This window comes from Seriola aureovittata, chromosome 18 (assembly GCF_021018895.1).
Source record: "Seriola aureovittata isolate HTS-2021-v1 ecotype China chromosome 18, ASM2101889v1, whole genome shotgun sequence".
NCBI lineage: Eukaryota > Metazoa > Chordata > Actinopteri > Carangiformes > Carangidae > Seriola > Seriola aureovittata.
The window spans coordinates 24,587,320-24,603,818 of NC_079381.1; the positions used below are offsets into that span (position 1 = coordinate 24,587,320).

Here is a 16,499-nt window from a genome sequence, read left to right on the forward strand (position 1 = left end):
TTTAATAATGATGATGATAATAATAATGATGGTAATAACAACAATAATAATAATGATGATAATAATGATGATGCTGATAATTATAATAATAATAATAATAATAATGATCATGATAATTATAATAATAATAATAATAATAATAATAATGATAATGATGATAATAATAATAATAATAATGATGGTAATAACAATAATAATAATAATGATGATAATAATGATGATAATAATGATGATGCTGATAATTATAAGAATAATAATAATAATGATCATGATCATGATAATAATAATAATAATAATAATAATAATAACAATAATAATAATAATAATGATAATGATGATGATAATAATAATAATAATGAGAATAATAATAGTGATGATGATAATAATAATAATAATAATAATAATAATAATAATAATGATGATGATGATGATAATAATAATAATAATAATAATAATGATAATAATAATAGTGATGATGATGATGATGATGATGATGATGATGATAATGATGATGATAATAATAATAATAATAATGATGATAATAATGAGTGATGATGATGATGGTCTACAGTAAATGTGATGGATCAAAGATGGACACACTATAAACAACCACAACCTCACTTCCTGTACCATCACACTTCTTGTTTTTCAGAGGTGGAGCAGGTGACGTATTGATATACAATCAGGTGATTAACAGTGTGATGAGGTTCATTTATAGAAGTGTGGAAATTCAACCTGTGCACAATGACTGAGCTTCCTCAAACAGAACCAAGAGGACACACTGATATACAGATATATGGCATTTAATTATTCTCTAATTAGTCACTGGATCGGAAGTCAATGTTGCCGCCACATTTGACCTGGTACGACAGATCTGTAAACAACTACAAGGAAACAGGAGAGCTGCAGTTTAAATTTGTCTGAACCGCTCATGAGCGAGTAAAGTATAAAGTGATCAGATGAAGAGCATGTTCATGTTCGTGTTCATGTCGACTGTGACTCTGACTCACCTTCAGCTGCTCCTCGACACGTCTCCGTCGTCTCGGCGGTTTTCAGTCATCGACCTTTATCAGGACAGAGACAGAAGAGACAGAAGCTCAACTTCAGACCTGTGTATCTGTTCACACGGAGTCAGTCTGTGTCATTAACAGCAGCCTGTGATCACTTCCTGCTGCAGTGCATCATGGGTGTTCAGACAGCTGTGATACTGTGACACTGAAGGCAACTTAAAAACAGCAGGAAGTTCTGCACTGATGAGGAAGATGATGATGATTTCAAGCCTTTATCAGGATGAAGGAATAAATCTTCTGACATTAAATATGAGAAAATAAAAGAGCAGACAGGTGAGTCATGTGATCAGTCAGACTGAGACTGAGGCTCCTCCAGATTAAACTGTGGTGAGAAACTCTGCAGCTGCTGCTGCTGGAGACAGAGTCACAGAGTCAAACTGGTTTCCAGCTGCTTCATGTGCTGCATCTTCTCACCCTGCGATCATTAAGAGAGCGACTCCGTGACCTCACAGGACAATCATTACACCGTTATCAGCAGCCGCTCCATCTGCGACGCTGTTCCCACCAAAGATGCTCCAACACCGAGACGAGGAAACCGCCAGGAAACACTCACGTCTGACCACTTCCCTTCCAGAGACCTGAAACTGCAGCTGGTTTGTTCCATTAGTTTGAAGTTTATTCAGTTATTTACAGTAGCTCATTAAACTGATTAAGTTTTAATGATTAATTAAGTTTATTGTTTGTTTGGATTCCTAGCAGCAGCCCCTGCTCAGTTTCCTGTTGTGTCCTACAGTAACCACATGTCAACAATCTCAGTCCTGATTGGTCCACATTATTCAGACTGGATTAATGCAACGTGCAACAGGTAGACTCTGGTCGTTTTAATAGAGACCACCTCCTGGTGGTCGTATCCCTCCGCCACTCAGACTAGTTCCAGGTCACTTCCTGTTTCTCAGAGTCAATATTGAGAAATATGAGAAAATATTAAACATCTGTGTGAAAGTTTGTCATAATCTGTGTGAAGTCTTGAGTAACTAAAAAGCTAAAAAGTGTTTTCTGAGGTCACACTGACCTTTGACCCCCAAAATCGAATCAGTTCATCCTTGAGTCCAGGTGAACGTTTGTGCCAAATGTGAAGAAGCTCTGCGGAGGCGTTCCTGAGATATCGTGTCCCCGAGAACCAGACGGACAACGACAGCTCACGGGGAAAGTAAAACCAGGAAGTGCTCTCTGTCTGATAAGAGTCTCACAGCAGCTTATGGATTCAGCCGGTTTATAAAGGGGGGGTCTGACAGCGGAGAACCACCTGTGCTGTGGTTCTACGGCGAGCGTGGAGGAGTTTGTTGCGAGGCCACATGATGACAGGGACGAGGAGTGAGCGGGACAGGTTCATCTGGCTCCCACGCTGGGCCCAACAGTCTATAACAGAATGTAAATGAAGTGGCCTGAGCCAACAGAGCTCCACTTTCTCTCTATCATGAATAAATATTAGTAGTTCTCACTCTCCGGCCGCGCTGCTTGTTCTCCCACAATGCCTCACATTCCTCTTCCTGTTGCTACACCCGGCGTCTTCATCGTCCCCGCCGCTGGAAACGTGGAGGGAGGGGGGAGGCGGCCTTGTTATCAAAGAGCCTGTTGGATGATAAACACAAAGTCATTAACCTGCGACCTGGATGGATGGCAGGCCGGGGGGGGGGGGGGGGGGGCTGACTGTTTGGAGAGCAGATTCCCTGGAGTCTGTGGAGGAGGAGGAGGAGGAGGAGGAGGAGGAGGAGGAGGTGTCAGGAGGAGGTGGACTCATCAAACCAGCTTCACCATCACACACACAACGAGGCTGCTGAGGGTTTACATTTCTATTCATGACATGATGCTGCGAGGAGGAGGAGCTTCGTCTCTTAGGAGGAGGGGTTTCATCTCTGAGGAGGAGGAGTTTCGTCTGTGAGGAGGAGGGGCTTTGTCTCAGAGGAGGAGGAGCTTTATCTCTGAGGGGGAGGAGTTTCGTCTGTGAGGAGGAGGGGCTTCGTCTCTGAGGAGGAGGAGCTTTGTCTTTGTGGAGGAGGAGCTTTGTCTCTGAGGAGGAGCTTCGTCACGGAGGAGGAGGAGTTTCGTCTCAGAGGAGGAGCTTCGTCTCAGAGGAGAAGGAGTTTCGTCTCAGAGGAGGAGCTTCGTCTCAGAGAAGGAGGAGCTTTGTCTCTGAGGAGAAGCTTCGTCACAGAGGAGGAGGAGTTTCGTCTCAGAGGAGGAGCTTCGTCTCAGAGGAGGAGGAGTTTCGTCTCAGAGGAGGAGGAGCTTTGTCTCTGAGGAGAAGCTTCGTCACAGAGGAGGAGGGGTTTCGTCTCAGAGGAGGAGGAGCTTCGTCTCTGAGGAGGAGCTTTGTCTCAGAGGAGGAGCTTCGTCTCAGAGGAGGACTGTGTTCAGGAGAGTTTGGTTGAACCCTGAAACTGATGATCACAGATCAATGTTACTCTCTGCAGACGAACTACAAGAAGAAGAAGAGACCGTCCTCCATCGACTCTGAAGGACGTGTCATCGTCTCTGCTCATAAACATTAAGACGTCACTCTGTTTATTTAAACTTCAACCAATCTCATCAGATTTTACCAAAAATAAAAGATTACACTTTGAATAAACTAATTCTCCGGTGACCTCTGCGTTTCTAGGCCACGGCGGCGTCTCTGGCGGTGACACGTCTGAATGATGCGTGGACGACAGGTCGCCAGGCATCTCTCGGAGCAGAGGCGGGATGGCGGTCTGCAGGCGGGAAGCAGAAAGTTGGAGCGGCAGCGAGAGCAGAGTTGATGTGAGCGCTGTCTCTGGTGACAGAGCGCTGTCTGCTCGCCACTGAGCTCTAAACGGTTTCTCTGTCGGGGAGAATGGAGGGATAAACTGCACTCTCCAATCCCCAGGCCCATTTAGGCGGCAGATGAAAAGGCGGATGGACAGGCTATACATGTTCCTCCACTTTGATTCAGCGCCGGCCGCCTGATAAACAAAACACCAAATATCCACTGCATTTTTTGACAGCCACTTTTCACCTGCCACTCCACATAAAGACGCCGCCGCCACCGCCGCTTTTCTTTTTCCCTCCGTCGCCGTCAATCACGGCCCGGCCTCCCTGATCGCCGCCGCCCCGCGTCTCTGACAGCCCATTAATCCAAATCAGCAGCTGAAAATAATTATGGCATTATGGGAACAGTAGTCATTATTTAGAACATGATTAAATGTTTCCGTGTCTATTGACTGGAGCCTCTGTGATTTATGCATTTGTTTAGTCAATAGTGGAGTTGAAATGATGTCATTAATTATGTATGGAGAGTTCAGGAGCCTCCTCCTCCTCCTCCTCCTCACATCCTGACAGATGTAAGAGCAGGAATCAGAGTTTGGGGAATTGCACGGTCCCACAATCTATCTGCAGCTCCATCTTTACGCTCTTTATCCCCCTGTTATATTCTCTCTGCTGCCCCCCCCCCCGCCCGCCCGCCCACCTCCCTCTCACTTAATGAACTTTTAGTCCTCCTGCAGGTTTCAGTCCTCATCCATCGTCTGTCTGTTACAGAGGTGAAAACAAGCTGACAGGACTTCTTACTCTCAGGTGAAATGTCTTCAACAGACAAATGTAGATCAGTCCTGATCCACAATATTTAAGACACAATATATTAAAGCTCCTCCAGTGTAAAGGTGTGTGTCCATGTGTAGTGTGATTATAGATCAGCTCTAGCTTCTATATTAATACTGTGAAAGTATCAAAGCCTCAGTCCACAGAGAAATGCACACAGCCTGTATTCAGAAACTGAGCCTTAAAACCAGCCGTCAGGACTTCTGGAACTTTGTGATGTCACAACAAAGCAGTCACCAAGCCCCGCCCACCTGGACCCACCATCCAAACCTTGCAGGATTTGGTTTCTCTGAGTGTTTTACCTGAAATCTGCTTTATTTTTTATTGTATCAGTCAGAAAACAGTCAGCCAATCAGAAGAGAGGCTTAAAAATGAAAGTCAGATTTGTGTTGTTGTAATTAAACGTCAACTTTTTGTTCAGTTTCTACATGTTGTTCCGAGGGGAAACTGTATTGTTCCTGATCTCAGAGGATTTATTAGGACATTCTTTAAAATGACTGAAAACATACCTGTTCAATTTAGCTTCGAATTTGACCTTTTTCATATTAGTTCTTAGATTTTTTCTCACTTTAATGTTTTAACTCCCTTTCTCTTTTATATTTGTCAAAGCACTTTGAGCTGCAACCTGTGTATGAAAAATGCTGTATAAATAAAGTTTATCATTATCATTATTGTTATTATTTAAACAACAGTGTGAGAACAGAGAGCAGAGGTTCGATCAGCAGCTGGATGTTTATGTGTGAGTGCAGAGCTCAGGACTGGACTCTGAAGGACTGGACTCTGAGGGACTGGACTCTGAAGGACTGGACTCTGAGGGACTGGACTCTGAGGGACTGGACTCTGAAGGACTGGACTCTGAGGGACTGGACTCTGAGGGACTGGACTCTGAGGGACTGGACTCTGAAGGGACTGGACTCTGAAGAACTGGACTCTGAGGGACTGGACTCTGAAGGACTGGACTCTGAAGGACTGGACTCTGAGGGACTGGACTCTGAGGGACTGGACTCTGAGGGACTGGACTCTGAGGGACTGGACTCTGAAGGACTGGACTCTGAAGGACTGGACTCTGAGGGACTGGACTCTGAGGGACTGGACTCTGAGGGACTGGACTCTGAAGGACTGGACTCTGAGGGACTGGACTCTGAAGGGATTGGACTCTGAGGGACTGGACTCTGAGGGACTGGACTCTGAGGGACTGGACTCTGAAGGACTGGACTCTGAAGGGACTGGACTCTGAGGGACTGGACTCTGAGGGACTGGACTCTGAGGGACTGGACTCTGAAGGACTGGACTCTGAGGGACTGGACTCTGAGGGACTGGACTCTGAGGGACTGGACTCTGAAGGGACTGGACTCTGAAGGGACTGGACTCTGAAGAACTGGACTCTGAAGGACTGGACTCTGAAGGACTGGACTCTGAAGGACTGGACTCTGAAGGGACTGGACTCTGAAGGGACTGGACTCTGAGGGACTGGACTCTGAAGGACTGGACTCTGAGGGACTGGACTCTGAGGGACTGGACTCTGAAGGACTGGACTCTGAAGGGACTGGACTCTGAGGGACTGGACTCTGAGGGACTGGACTCTGAAGGACTGGACTCTGAGGGACTGGACTCTGAGGGACTGGACTCTGAGGGACTGGACTCTGAGGGACTGGACTCTGAAGGGACTGGACTCTGAAGGACTGGACTCTGAAGGACTGGACTCTGAGGGACTGGACTGTGGAGCAGGGTCCTCCTAACAGGTAGATATGATGCGTTCAGGTGTTCCTACAATCACACATCAGTCTTCAGGTTCCGTCCGTCCTGTCAGTCTGTGGTCTTAGTCAGAGGTCAGAGGTCGCCCCCCATCCCCTCGTCAACTCTCCCCTGAGTAATTTCCATTTTAATGTCACACTTCCAATCTATCAGAGCGCTGACGGACATCAGGGCAGCTTTAAGCCTCCGTCCCCTGGGCTCAGACACAGCGCTGACAGCTGCTGCACATATTTAACCACCGACTCCAGGTACACTGTCCTACAGGAAGCTGCTCAATGAACTACGACACAACAGTCTTACAGGAGCTAAACTGATCTATGATCATTTTTCAAGGAAAATGTTCAGCTCAGATGTGTTAGTTCGACCCTTTTCTTTGTCTCACAGGAGAAATCTGAACCAAACAACGAGCTGAGGCTCTGTCCGCTTTATGTTACAACTAACCACTGTTTTCATTATTGATTAATGTGCCAATTATTTTATCAATCCATCCTCAATCTGCTTCGCTTGTCAAACCACAACCAGAACCACGGTGGCCCTGAAACTCAGCGCACTGCAGCCAAAGAAAACACTTGAAAATACTGACAACACAAGACATTCAGAAAACATCAATCTGACAACACATGAGCCGCAGATACGATCAACACAACAAATACTACGAGGGGCCACATCCTTCAGAGGACGCGGTCTACGAGGGGCCACACCGAAGTGAGGCGGTCTGGTCGGTCTTTAAATGCAGCATCTGAGCACAGACGACACTAAGAGGTGATGCACCAACAAGTGCACATGCATGCATCATAATACATCTGTACAAGTTGTGTTTTATTCTGAAAACTCTGGGGTTGTGTTGTAGTCTGGACAGAAAGTGAGACCTTTGTAAACAATGAGGTCACACCCAGGGTCTCTCCTGATTGGCTGTCATCAGCCTGGACTACCAGTGGTGAATACAACATGAGAATGAATGACAGTGTTTCTGACCTTGTTGTCTTTGCAGCTGTTGTTCACTTACATTCTCTGTTTTAATGCTACAACTGCAGAGGAGACAATCTACTTCCTGTTTACACCTGTGTGTTTCTCCAGGTGTGTTACTCTGGACGAAGATCGATTCAGTTTGAAAACGCCTTTTTAAAATGAAAACGTGGTCGTGTAGATGTCGCCTGAGGCTCCAATGACTTTACATTAGGATTAGGACCAGTGTGTGTGTGTGTGTGTGTGTGTGTGTGTGTGTGTGTGTGTGTGTGTGACCTGCTGACTGGAGATCTGCTGCTGCCTCACACACCATCACTCCTCCCTGTCAGTGTCGGCGGAGGAGGAGGAGGAGGAGGACCTCAGTGTGATGTTGATATTTCACAAACAGAGTGATGTTTTCAGCATGGGGAGGGACGGCTGGTTCCAGTCACCGCGGCCCCCTCATGCCTGACTCGGGATATTAATGCGCTCCAGTAACTGTTAATTTCACTTTGGAGAAGTGATTTATGGGTAGACGCGGAGCACAGGCGTAATCTAATTGAGATCAGAATGGCTGTTTCTCACACAGTCACGCCTGCACCTTCCAGATGGGGCACAGCGGTGATTAATGCATAATGAGCAAATAATTCATGAAATTAATAAAAAACAATTCTTCAGCTCTTCATGGAGAGAAGAATAAATACAAATAGGACTCAGAGGGTTTTTGTCGCGCTGTCTCTCTCTGCACTTGAAGGCAGCAGCAGCTCGATCAATGGAGAGGAGCGGCATAATCAATCTGAGATCGGCCTGTCTGTCTGAGCTTTATGAAACAATGAGGAGCGGAGAGGAGGAGCTTTCTGGACCATTAACGTCTCCATCCCTCAGACCATGTGACACGCAGGAGCCACGACCTGACCCGACGAGCTGAGGGAGTCCTGACAGGACCACATCTGCATCAGCAGGACCGCGGACTGTCGTCAGAACCTCCACCCACAGCTGCTTGTCTGCACACAGGAAGTCCTGCACCAGACCCGGAGGAGGGATGGGTCCTGGTCCAGAGACCAACCAGGAAAATCTGGTGCAGATCCAGGAAGTGTTTTATCACTTTCCTTAACACCCAAAGAAAATTTATCTCTCAACACCTTCGTCTATTTGTCAGGAAATAGTCTTGATTTTAAAAAATCAGACACATTAATGGTGTTGAGATCATGAGTTTGTACAGTTTGAGCCTGATTCTGATTCTGATCCAGATCCAGATCCTGATCCTGATTCAGATCCAGATCCAGATCCAGATCCAGATCCAGGTCCAGATCCAGATCCGGATACAGATACAGGTCCAGATACAGGTCCAGATCCTGATCCAGATCCTGATACAGATCCATATCCAGATCCAGACTCAGATCTACTGATCAGCTGTTCTAATTGTTTTTCAGTCCCAGTTGTCATAAGCAGAAAGAAGAAGGTGCGTTTGATTTCCCTCCCTTCATGTTCCACCTGCAGCTGACGTCTCTCCAGTCGCCTGGAGCCGTTCACACGATGAAATACAGAAAAGAATATACAAAAATAAAATATCGTGACATGAGTCAGGATTTCAGTTGGAGTGAACTATTTTGTTTTTTGTTTGTTTCATTTTCACTGTTAAAACTGTAAAAAATGATGATGAAATGGTTTTTGTGTCTTTAAGTCTGTAGAATATGATTCAACACGACCAGTAAAATTATTGTGAAAGAGCAGAAACAGCTGATGGAACAGGAAACAATTTTACTTCATGAGGTTGGTTCAGGTTAATTATTAATTAACATGAAACTACACTGACCACACTGTAGTTTCCTTTCTGTAAAACCTCAGATTATTATAGTGTTCGGTGATTCTGTCAGGGTTGTTTTAATATCTGATCATGATATTAACTATTTATTTAATCTTTATTTTCCTGGTTGAGTCTTGCATCTTCTGATCTGGAGACGCCATCTTGAATTTCCTCTACAGAGGATCAATAAAGGTGAACATCATCTCATCCTAAACATTTAACTGAGCTCTCAGTCTTTTCTTCTTCTGGTGTTTTTACTTGTTTATCGTTATAATTCATCTCATTGTAGATTTGATTTGACAAACTGCTGAAACATGTTTTATTCCATCAGGTTAATTATTAATTAAAATCAAACCACATTGTAGTGAGATATCAAAACAAACCTGACAGAGTCACTGAACATTATAATAATCTGAGGTTTTACAGAATCATATGATATTAACTCATTTACAGTCTGAATATCAGGAAGTTTCTGACTTTATTTCGTCTTTATTTTTCTGTGCTGAACTGAATCTTTGTCTCCGAGCTGAAGACGCTTCCTGGAGTTTCCTCAGCTCTTATAAAGAAAATGATTCATTGATTGAATGTTAATGGTCCTTTTAAGCACATGAAACTGCTGTGATTCCCCTGATCAGCAATAAAAGGATAAATGTGATTTGAGTGGCGGTCGGGCTGCGAGACCTGGACGTCAGGAGGGGAAGACAGATGCTGCGTGGAGGAGGACGATGGTGAAAGAAGTGGCTCGTTCATCGATTGACAGAACTTTAACGTTTTCATCTTAAAACAGCAGCTGCTGCTCCGTCAGGGAGGATCCATAACACTCAGCCGACACCTCTCTGCAGAATATCCTCTATTGATTTTACATAAGAATCCATCTTTCTGCATTAAACACACACATTCCCAACAAAGAGCCGTCAGCTGTTTTTATCATCCTTTGATTTATGCGTCATCATCGAGCGGCTGCCGTTAGACGTGTCCGTGGGGTTAAAGTGTGTCAGTGGTAATGAACTATGTCTTTAAACTGGGGGGGGGGGGGTTTACTTCACAGTATTTATTTGCTCAGCTTGATCCAGGCTGCACTGACCCACTGACACAGCTGGAGCTGAGACGGTTCTGAAAAGGTTAAAGGTCACTTATCAGTCAGGTGGGAGGTGTCCCACATCCAGACCAGGTTGAGACTCCTCAGTAAATCTGGGTCCTGGGTCCTGGGTCCTGGGTCCTGCCCCCCCCCCCCCCCAGCAGTTTCTATTTAGTTCAATCTTCTTAATTAATAACAAACTCAGAATCAGAAATTCTTCATCTGGTTCATAAATAAATATTTATCAATTATGTGATAACTGTGTTGACTGTGTGAAAGTTTCAGGACCAAGTGTGCTGATACTGGACTGAAGGGTCTGAATAGACTGACCCCCCCCCAGGTCCCTCTCTGTGGCCCGTGGAGACCCCCCCCCCCACAGGGGGCCCTTTGTAATCCTATAAAGTGGAAAAATACCAATTAGTAACAGTTTGTCTCACAGCGTGTTTGTGTTAAAGTGTGGTGACACACACACACGCACACACACACACACTCACACTAACACACGCACGCACACACACACACACACACACACACACGCACACACACACACACTCACACACTGTCATCTTCATGTCTGATTTTGTTCGACCAAAACTAAAGATGACGATATAAAACAATAAAATCTTCATATTAGAGACGCAGACACTGTGAAATATTTATTAAACATTAAATATTTATGTTTGACGGAAACAATTCACTAATAATTTTTATAAATGATGCTTATGATTATTTCTAATTTTTTCTGATCCACTAACTGATCATTCGTTTCATTATCAGAGAGAAACAGTTGAACTGACCCTTTAATTTCCTATATTTCCTTGAATAAGTGATACAACCTGTGTGTGTGTGTGTGTGTGTGTGTGTGTGTGTGTGTGTGTGTGTGTGTGTGTGTGTGTGTGTGTGTCAGCAGGAGACGGAGGAGGTTTACTCAGCTTGTACATTATGTTAAATCAACTGCAGCCGCTGTGCTCTTCATTACAGAGAACAACAGGAAGTGTTGAGACTTGGCTCTGCTCCTAATCACGGAGTCTGAGGGATTCACACTAATAGGGTTTGGACTATTTACCTCTGTGTGTGTGTGTGTGTGTGTGTGTGTGTGTGTGTGTGAGAGTGTGTGTGTGTGTGTGTGTGTGTGTGTGTGTGTGTGTGTGTGTGTGTGTGTGAGAGAGAGGAATCAGGAAGTGGAGTGCTTTCATCACAGGCTACGTCCACACCGCTGCAATTTAGTTTGAAAACGGCGTTTTAGAGCAAAAACCATCACCAGCTCCAGACTAACACACCTGAGAACACACAGACACCTGAGCACCATCATCTACACTGAGCATGTGCGAGTCTGCGTAAACAGGATGTAACTCATTATCATGTTGTATTTACCACTTGTAGTCAAGGCTGATGAGAGCCAATCAGGAGAGGCCATGGGTGTGATGTCATTGTTTACAAAAGGCCTCAGTTTCTGTCCAGACTGCAACACAACCTCAGGGTTTTCAAAATAAAACACAAACCGAGTTTTCAAAATAAAACAACCCCAGAGTTTTCAAAATAAAACACAACCCCAAAGTTTTCAAAATAAAACACAACCCCAGAGTTTTCTAAATAAAACACAACCCCAAAGTTTTCAAAATAAAACACACCCCCAGAGTTTGTGGATGGGAGGAGTGAACGTAGAGATGAGCTTTAAGATGAAGGTGTATTAGGACGCAGCCGGAGCAGCGTGTGGATTATTCCTCTGTAAGAGTGTCAGTGTTCAGGCCGTACCCCTGCAGGCTGGAGGTGACGGGGTTAACAGGATCCCTCAGCTCCTGAAGCGCTGGAGGCGCCTCCTCAGCTGCTCAGGGGAGGGGGTGGGGGGTGACATAACTAAAGAGGCATTAACGCCCAGTTGCGACATCACTAAACAAACAGCGGGGCCTTGGCGAGCATGGGAACACAGCATTATAGTCCTGTGCTGAATTGAGCGGGAAAACAAGGCACAATCTGAGCCTTGTGCTGAGCCGCCGTCTCTGCCTCTATCTGACAACTTTCTGTCATGTGTCCCGACTTTCCCACAGGTCGGAGCTCATAAATCAGAGCGGCAGGGTCGAGGCTCTCCGACACCTCCCCAGCAGACGCGGCGTGTTGACACTGGAGCCGTGTGTCCTCCAGCGGACGACCACGTCTCCCCGCTGCGTGAAAACCATCTGATAACGTCTGAACGCCGCAATCGATTCCACGGAAGATCCCTCACACCGTCTGAGTTATGATAATCGTTATCATTCATCAGAGACAATGAAACTGAAGCTGTTCACTTTTTCATGGGAAAAGAGAGAGAGTTCATTTTGAATCTGCTCCTGGAACACAACCGTCTGAAGCTGTCAGCACGCACTACAACCCTGCACCACCTGACCGCCGCCGCAGGGGCGTTATTTCAGGAGACACTCCTCTGGGTCATATCAGGGGGTTGGAGCTCGTTCAGGTTGTTGTTGTTGTTGTTGTTGTTGTTTTATATTTTCCAGGGAAATGAAATCGTCAGTGTGTTTACACCTCAGAGCTGCTCACTGTTGAACGTAGAGGACGTTTAAGATCCAGGATCAATACTGAGAAACAATTCACAGATCAGGTTTGTCTGATGATCAAGAACCGAATCAGAGACCAGAGGACTTCCTGTGTTCAGGGACATGCTAACAGCCACGCTAATGTTAGCATCACAGGTTCAGAAGAACCAGATTCAGGGTCCAGATGACCAGAGAGCCGAGGCGGGAGCGTGAACTCCAGCAGCCTCGTCTCACCTGGCGCTAATATCCCGAAAGCTTCTTATGACCTCCTTATGAAGAAATGTATTGATCCAGGATCTGATGTCTGTGCCGGATCACGAGGACCAGCAGGGACAGAGGGCCTTAAGTGCATGGGGGTCTGCGCCTCCCCTTTACTTTCCTTTCCTTATGACCAGACGCTGCACTGGGTGAAAGGTCAGAGGTCATTCACCCACCCAAGGTCACCCCGCATTAACATTGCACCAGAGTTAATTTAATTTGCAGACAACACAGCTTATACACAAAAATGAATCCTTGTGAAGAGCGGGAGATTGTGAGCGGCGTTGGGGGGAGGGGCTAATCGAATCAGCGTCTGATTTAACTGCCAAAGTATTTTCCTCTGCGTATTTAATCAATACTTAAGACTCATAACGCCCCGGGTCAGCGGCGGAGAGATTTCCATAATCGATGAGAAGAGGTTTTCAAGTTCAGCAGGTTACCGTGCCCCCCCCTCCCCCCTCATCTTTCATAGAGTTATTTATTGTCAGGGTGTCTGTCACACGGGGCAGATAGTGCAGGGCAGCGGCGGCGGGTTCCAAAGCACTCAGTCTGAGAGAACCGGTCCACCTGAGGTCACGGCCTGATCACTGCTGCTGTGGACTCTGGTTCTGGTCTGACCCGGCTCACATGTTAGTCCATGTGGTGTCCAGAGTCCATTAATCGATCAGCTGATCAAGAGAAAAATGATCGGCAACTATCTTTATAATAATTCATCATTAAAATAATATTTCATGCAAAAAAAGGCTGAAAATTAGTTTCATTTCTTATTAAACTGTGTCAGAGCTGCTGCAGTGACCTGAGCACAGACTGAACCAGGAGACTTCGCAGAACTGGACCAGACTGAGTCCAGCACAGACCAGGACACACCTGAAATCCCACAGTTGGACCAAGTGTTTTAATATGATATGAGATGATATGACATGATATGACAGGGAGGGTCTCACGGAGGGTCCCACCCCCTGATTCCACCTGTGGACTCCTCTCAGCCGGTTTACTAAAAACTGAAATGTGTGTATTATTCATCATCCTCATCCTGGTCTAACACACACACACACACACACACACACAGAGACACACACACACACACACACACACACACACACACACACACACACACACACACACACACACACACACACACACACACACACACACACAGTTTCCTCTGGACGGTTTCTGCTGAGCACAGCTCGCTCCTCGTCTCCTTTTGATTTTATTTCATTTTGTTTGATTTTACGAGAGCCTGTAAAACACATTCTGAAACCCCGAGCTGTTAAAGTGTAAAGAGCCTCGACTAAACGGCCCCGTCACCGGCCTGCCAATAAAAAATGAAAACCCATTTAAGCCAATCGAGGTGAAGCAGCACGTCTGCGGTCAGTCAATAAACCAAACAAGGGGCCGGGCAGGTCGGATCAGGCTGAGCGAGCGTCCGGCCGAGACAACAAGGTCACAGAGAAACCCAAACCAAAGCCTCAACACACACACAACAATCCAATCTAAATATCAATACGCCTCCTCTCACTCACTGTTATTTGTTAAAGTTACAGTCATGACCTCTGACTCACTGTACCTGAGGATCCACATATAACAACACACCGCATTAAAGGTGCACTTCACCCAAACTACACAACAACAAACACATTATCTCAGAGTTATTAAAGCTCCTCCAATGTAAAGGTGTGTGTCCATGTGTAGTGTGATTATAGATCAGCTCTAGCTTCTATATTAATACTGTGAAAGTATCAAAGCCTCAGTCCACAGAGAAATGCACACAGCCTGTATTCAGAAACTGAGCCTTAAAACCAGCCGTCAGGACTTCTGGAACTTTGTGATGTCACAACAAAGCAGTCACCAAGCCCCGCACACCTGGACCCACCACCCGTGCGGGACGTCACAGAGGTTACGACCATCTTTATATACTGTTTAAACCACAGAGATGTCTGTCGACTACAGACGATTTCTTACCAAAACAACTCAGTTCATCTTTCAATGACACCCAAAATCTGAAGGAGTTGCTATGGCAACTTCTCTACTTCCTTAACAACCTTTTCCCAGAATACTTCTGCTCACAGTTGATAACAACAAACGTAAAAGTCTCCTCTGTCAGACCAATGAGTGAAGAAAAGAAGTGTTGAACTTACAGCTGCGTTTCAGTCCTGGAGAGATGCTGGTGTCAGAGGAAGGAGAGCAGGAGGCGGGAACTGAAGAGTCATGTGACCTTGTAACACCTGAAAAGTCCAACACAAGTCATTTCATTAACTTGTTCATTTGTGACAACACACACTGATCATCATCATCCTCTTCAGCTGAAACCTGAAAGACTGGTTCAGTTTATGGTTCAAAACATGGACTTGGCAAGTTGTTCTAATGAGTTTCCAAAGGTTATATAGTCCAGAGGTTTTCTGTAAGGGGGGTGCAGAGAGATGTGAGGGGAAGATACTGAGTGAGGTCAAAGGTCAGGTGTATACAGGTGATCTAAAAACAACAGGAAGTTACCTATGCGTTCATTAATTGTTCATGGAGAAAGTTCAGGTAGGATAAAACCCAATTTGTGTCAATGTTCAGTCAAAACTCAGTCAAATCTGAGCTCGCAGACATTTTAAGATTAATTTCATTCATTTATAGTTTACACTTCATTATCTCTGATGTCACAAATAAACGTCCACAAACCTGCTTAGAAAAAACTTCAAGATTCATCCCATTTCTTACTTTTCTGCAGTATAAATATAACATATTGATAATCGTCAATACATCTAATCTTAAAAACCAAACAGGAACTACTAATGATGAAATCAGCATAGTTCATTTTTCAAAAATGTAAACAAATATAGACTAAACAACAAACAAAAGATGAAGATGAATATTTGGGCTAATTTCACCATGTTACAATCAGACATTAAAAGATAATCTTAATGTCGATTTCAATAAAGTGTTGAGTAGTTAAAAGTCAGTAAAATGTTAATATTATGAACCAAACACATAATCAAAGGCGAACACACCTCCTCTGTACGCGGTGCGTGTTCTTCCCGCGCCGGCTCCCGTAGTCCCGCTGCGGCGCTAGCTAGCAGCCTAGCTAGCAGCCTAGCTTAGCACTTAGCATCTCTATCCCCCCCGCTAGCTTAGCGGCTAACAAACATTCCACACCAGTTAGCCGACACCAAGAGGACAAAGATGTAAGTAGTTTCTCCACCTCCCGCCACATTTCTCCGTCTCCTTCGACACTTTCCGACCTCCGTCTTCTTCTTCTTCTTCTTCTTTTAGTTTTACCGCGGTTCGCATCCAACTTGACATTACGCCAAACTTTCTGACCGGTGGATCTTCCGTGTTTACGTCCCTTCTCCCCGCCCCCTCTGGGCGTGTCTTCCTCACCTGCTGCCAATCACACACAGGTGAGACTGACCAATACAAAACTAGAGATTAAAATAAAAGCACATTCTGTTTTTTTATCTAGTTAAACTGAACTAATCATCTGTCATTCATTGTAGTTTCCAAACGTTTTT

At 45.1% G+C, this 16,499-nt stretch overlaps 1 long non-coding RNA gene across 1 annotated transcript in view; it reads right to left on the reverse strand.

Annotated features, from left to right (window-relative positions):
- The window catches only part of LOC130186659 (uncharacterized), a 96,246-nt gene extending 79,819 nt beyond the window's left edge, over positions 1 to 16,427 (reverse strand). The window contains exons 1-3 of the long non-coding RNA XR_008830318.1: positions 15,999 to 16,427; positions 15,141 to 15,227; positions 1,011 to 1,064 (exon numbers count right to left, since the gene is read on the reverse strand). This is a non-coding gene — a long non-coding RNA (uncharacterized LOC130186659). The remainder of the gene's footprint in view (positions 1 to 1,010; positions 1,065 to 15,140; positions 15,228 to 15,998) is intronic.
- Positions 16,428 to 16,499: the final 72 nt, after the last annotated feature.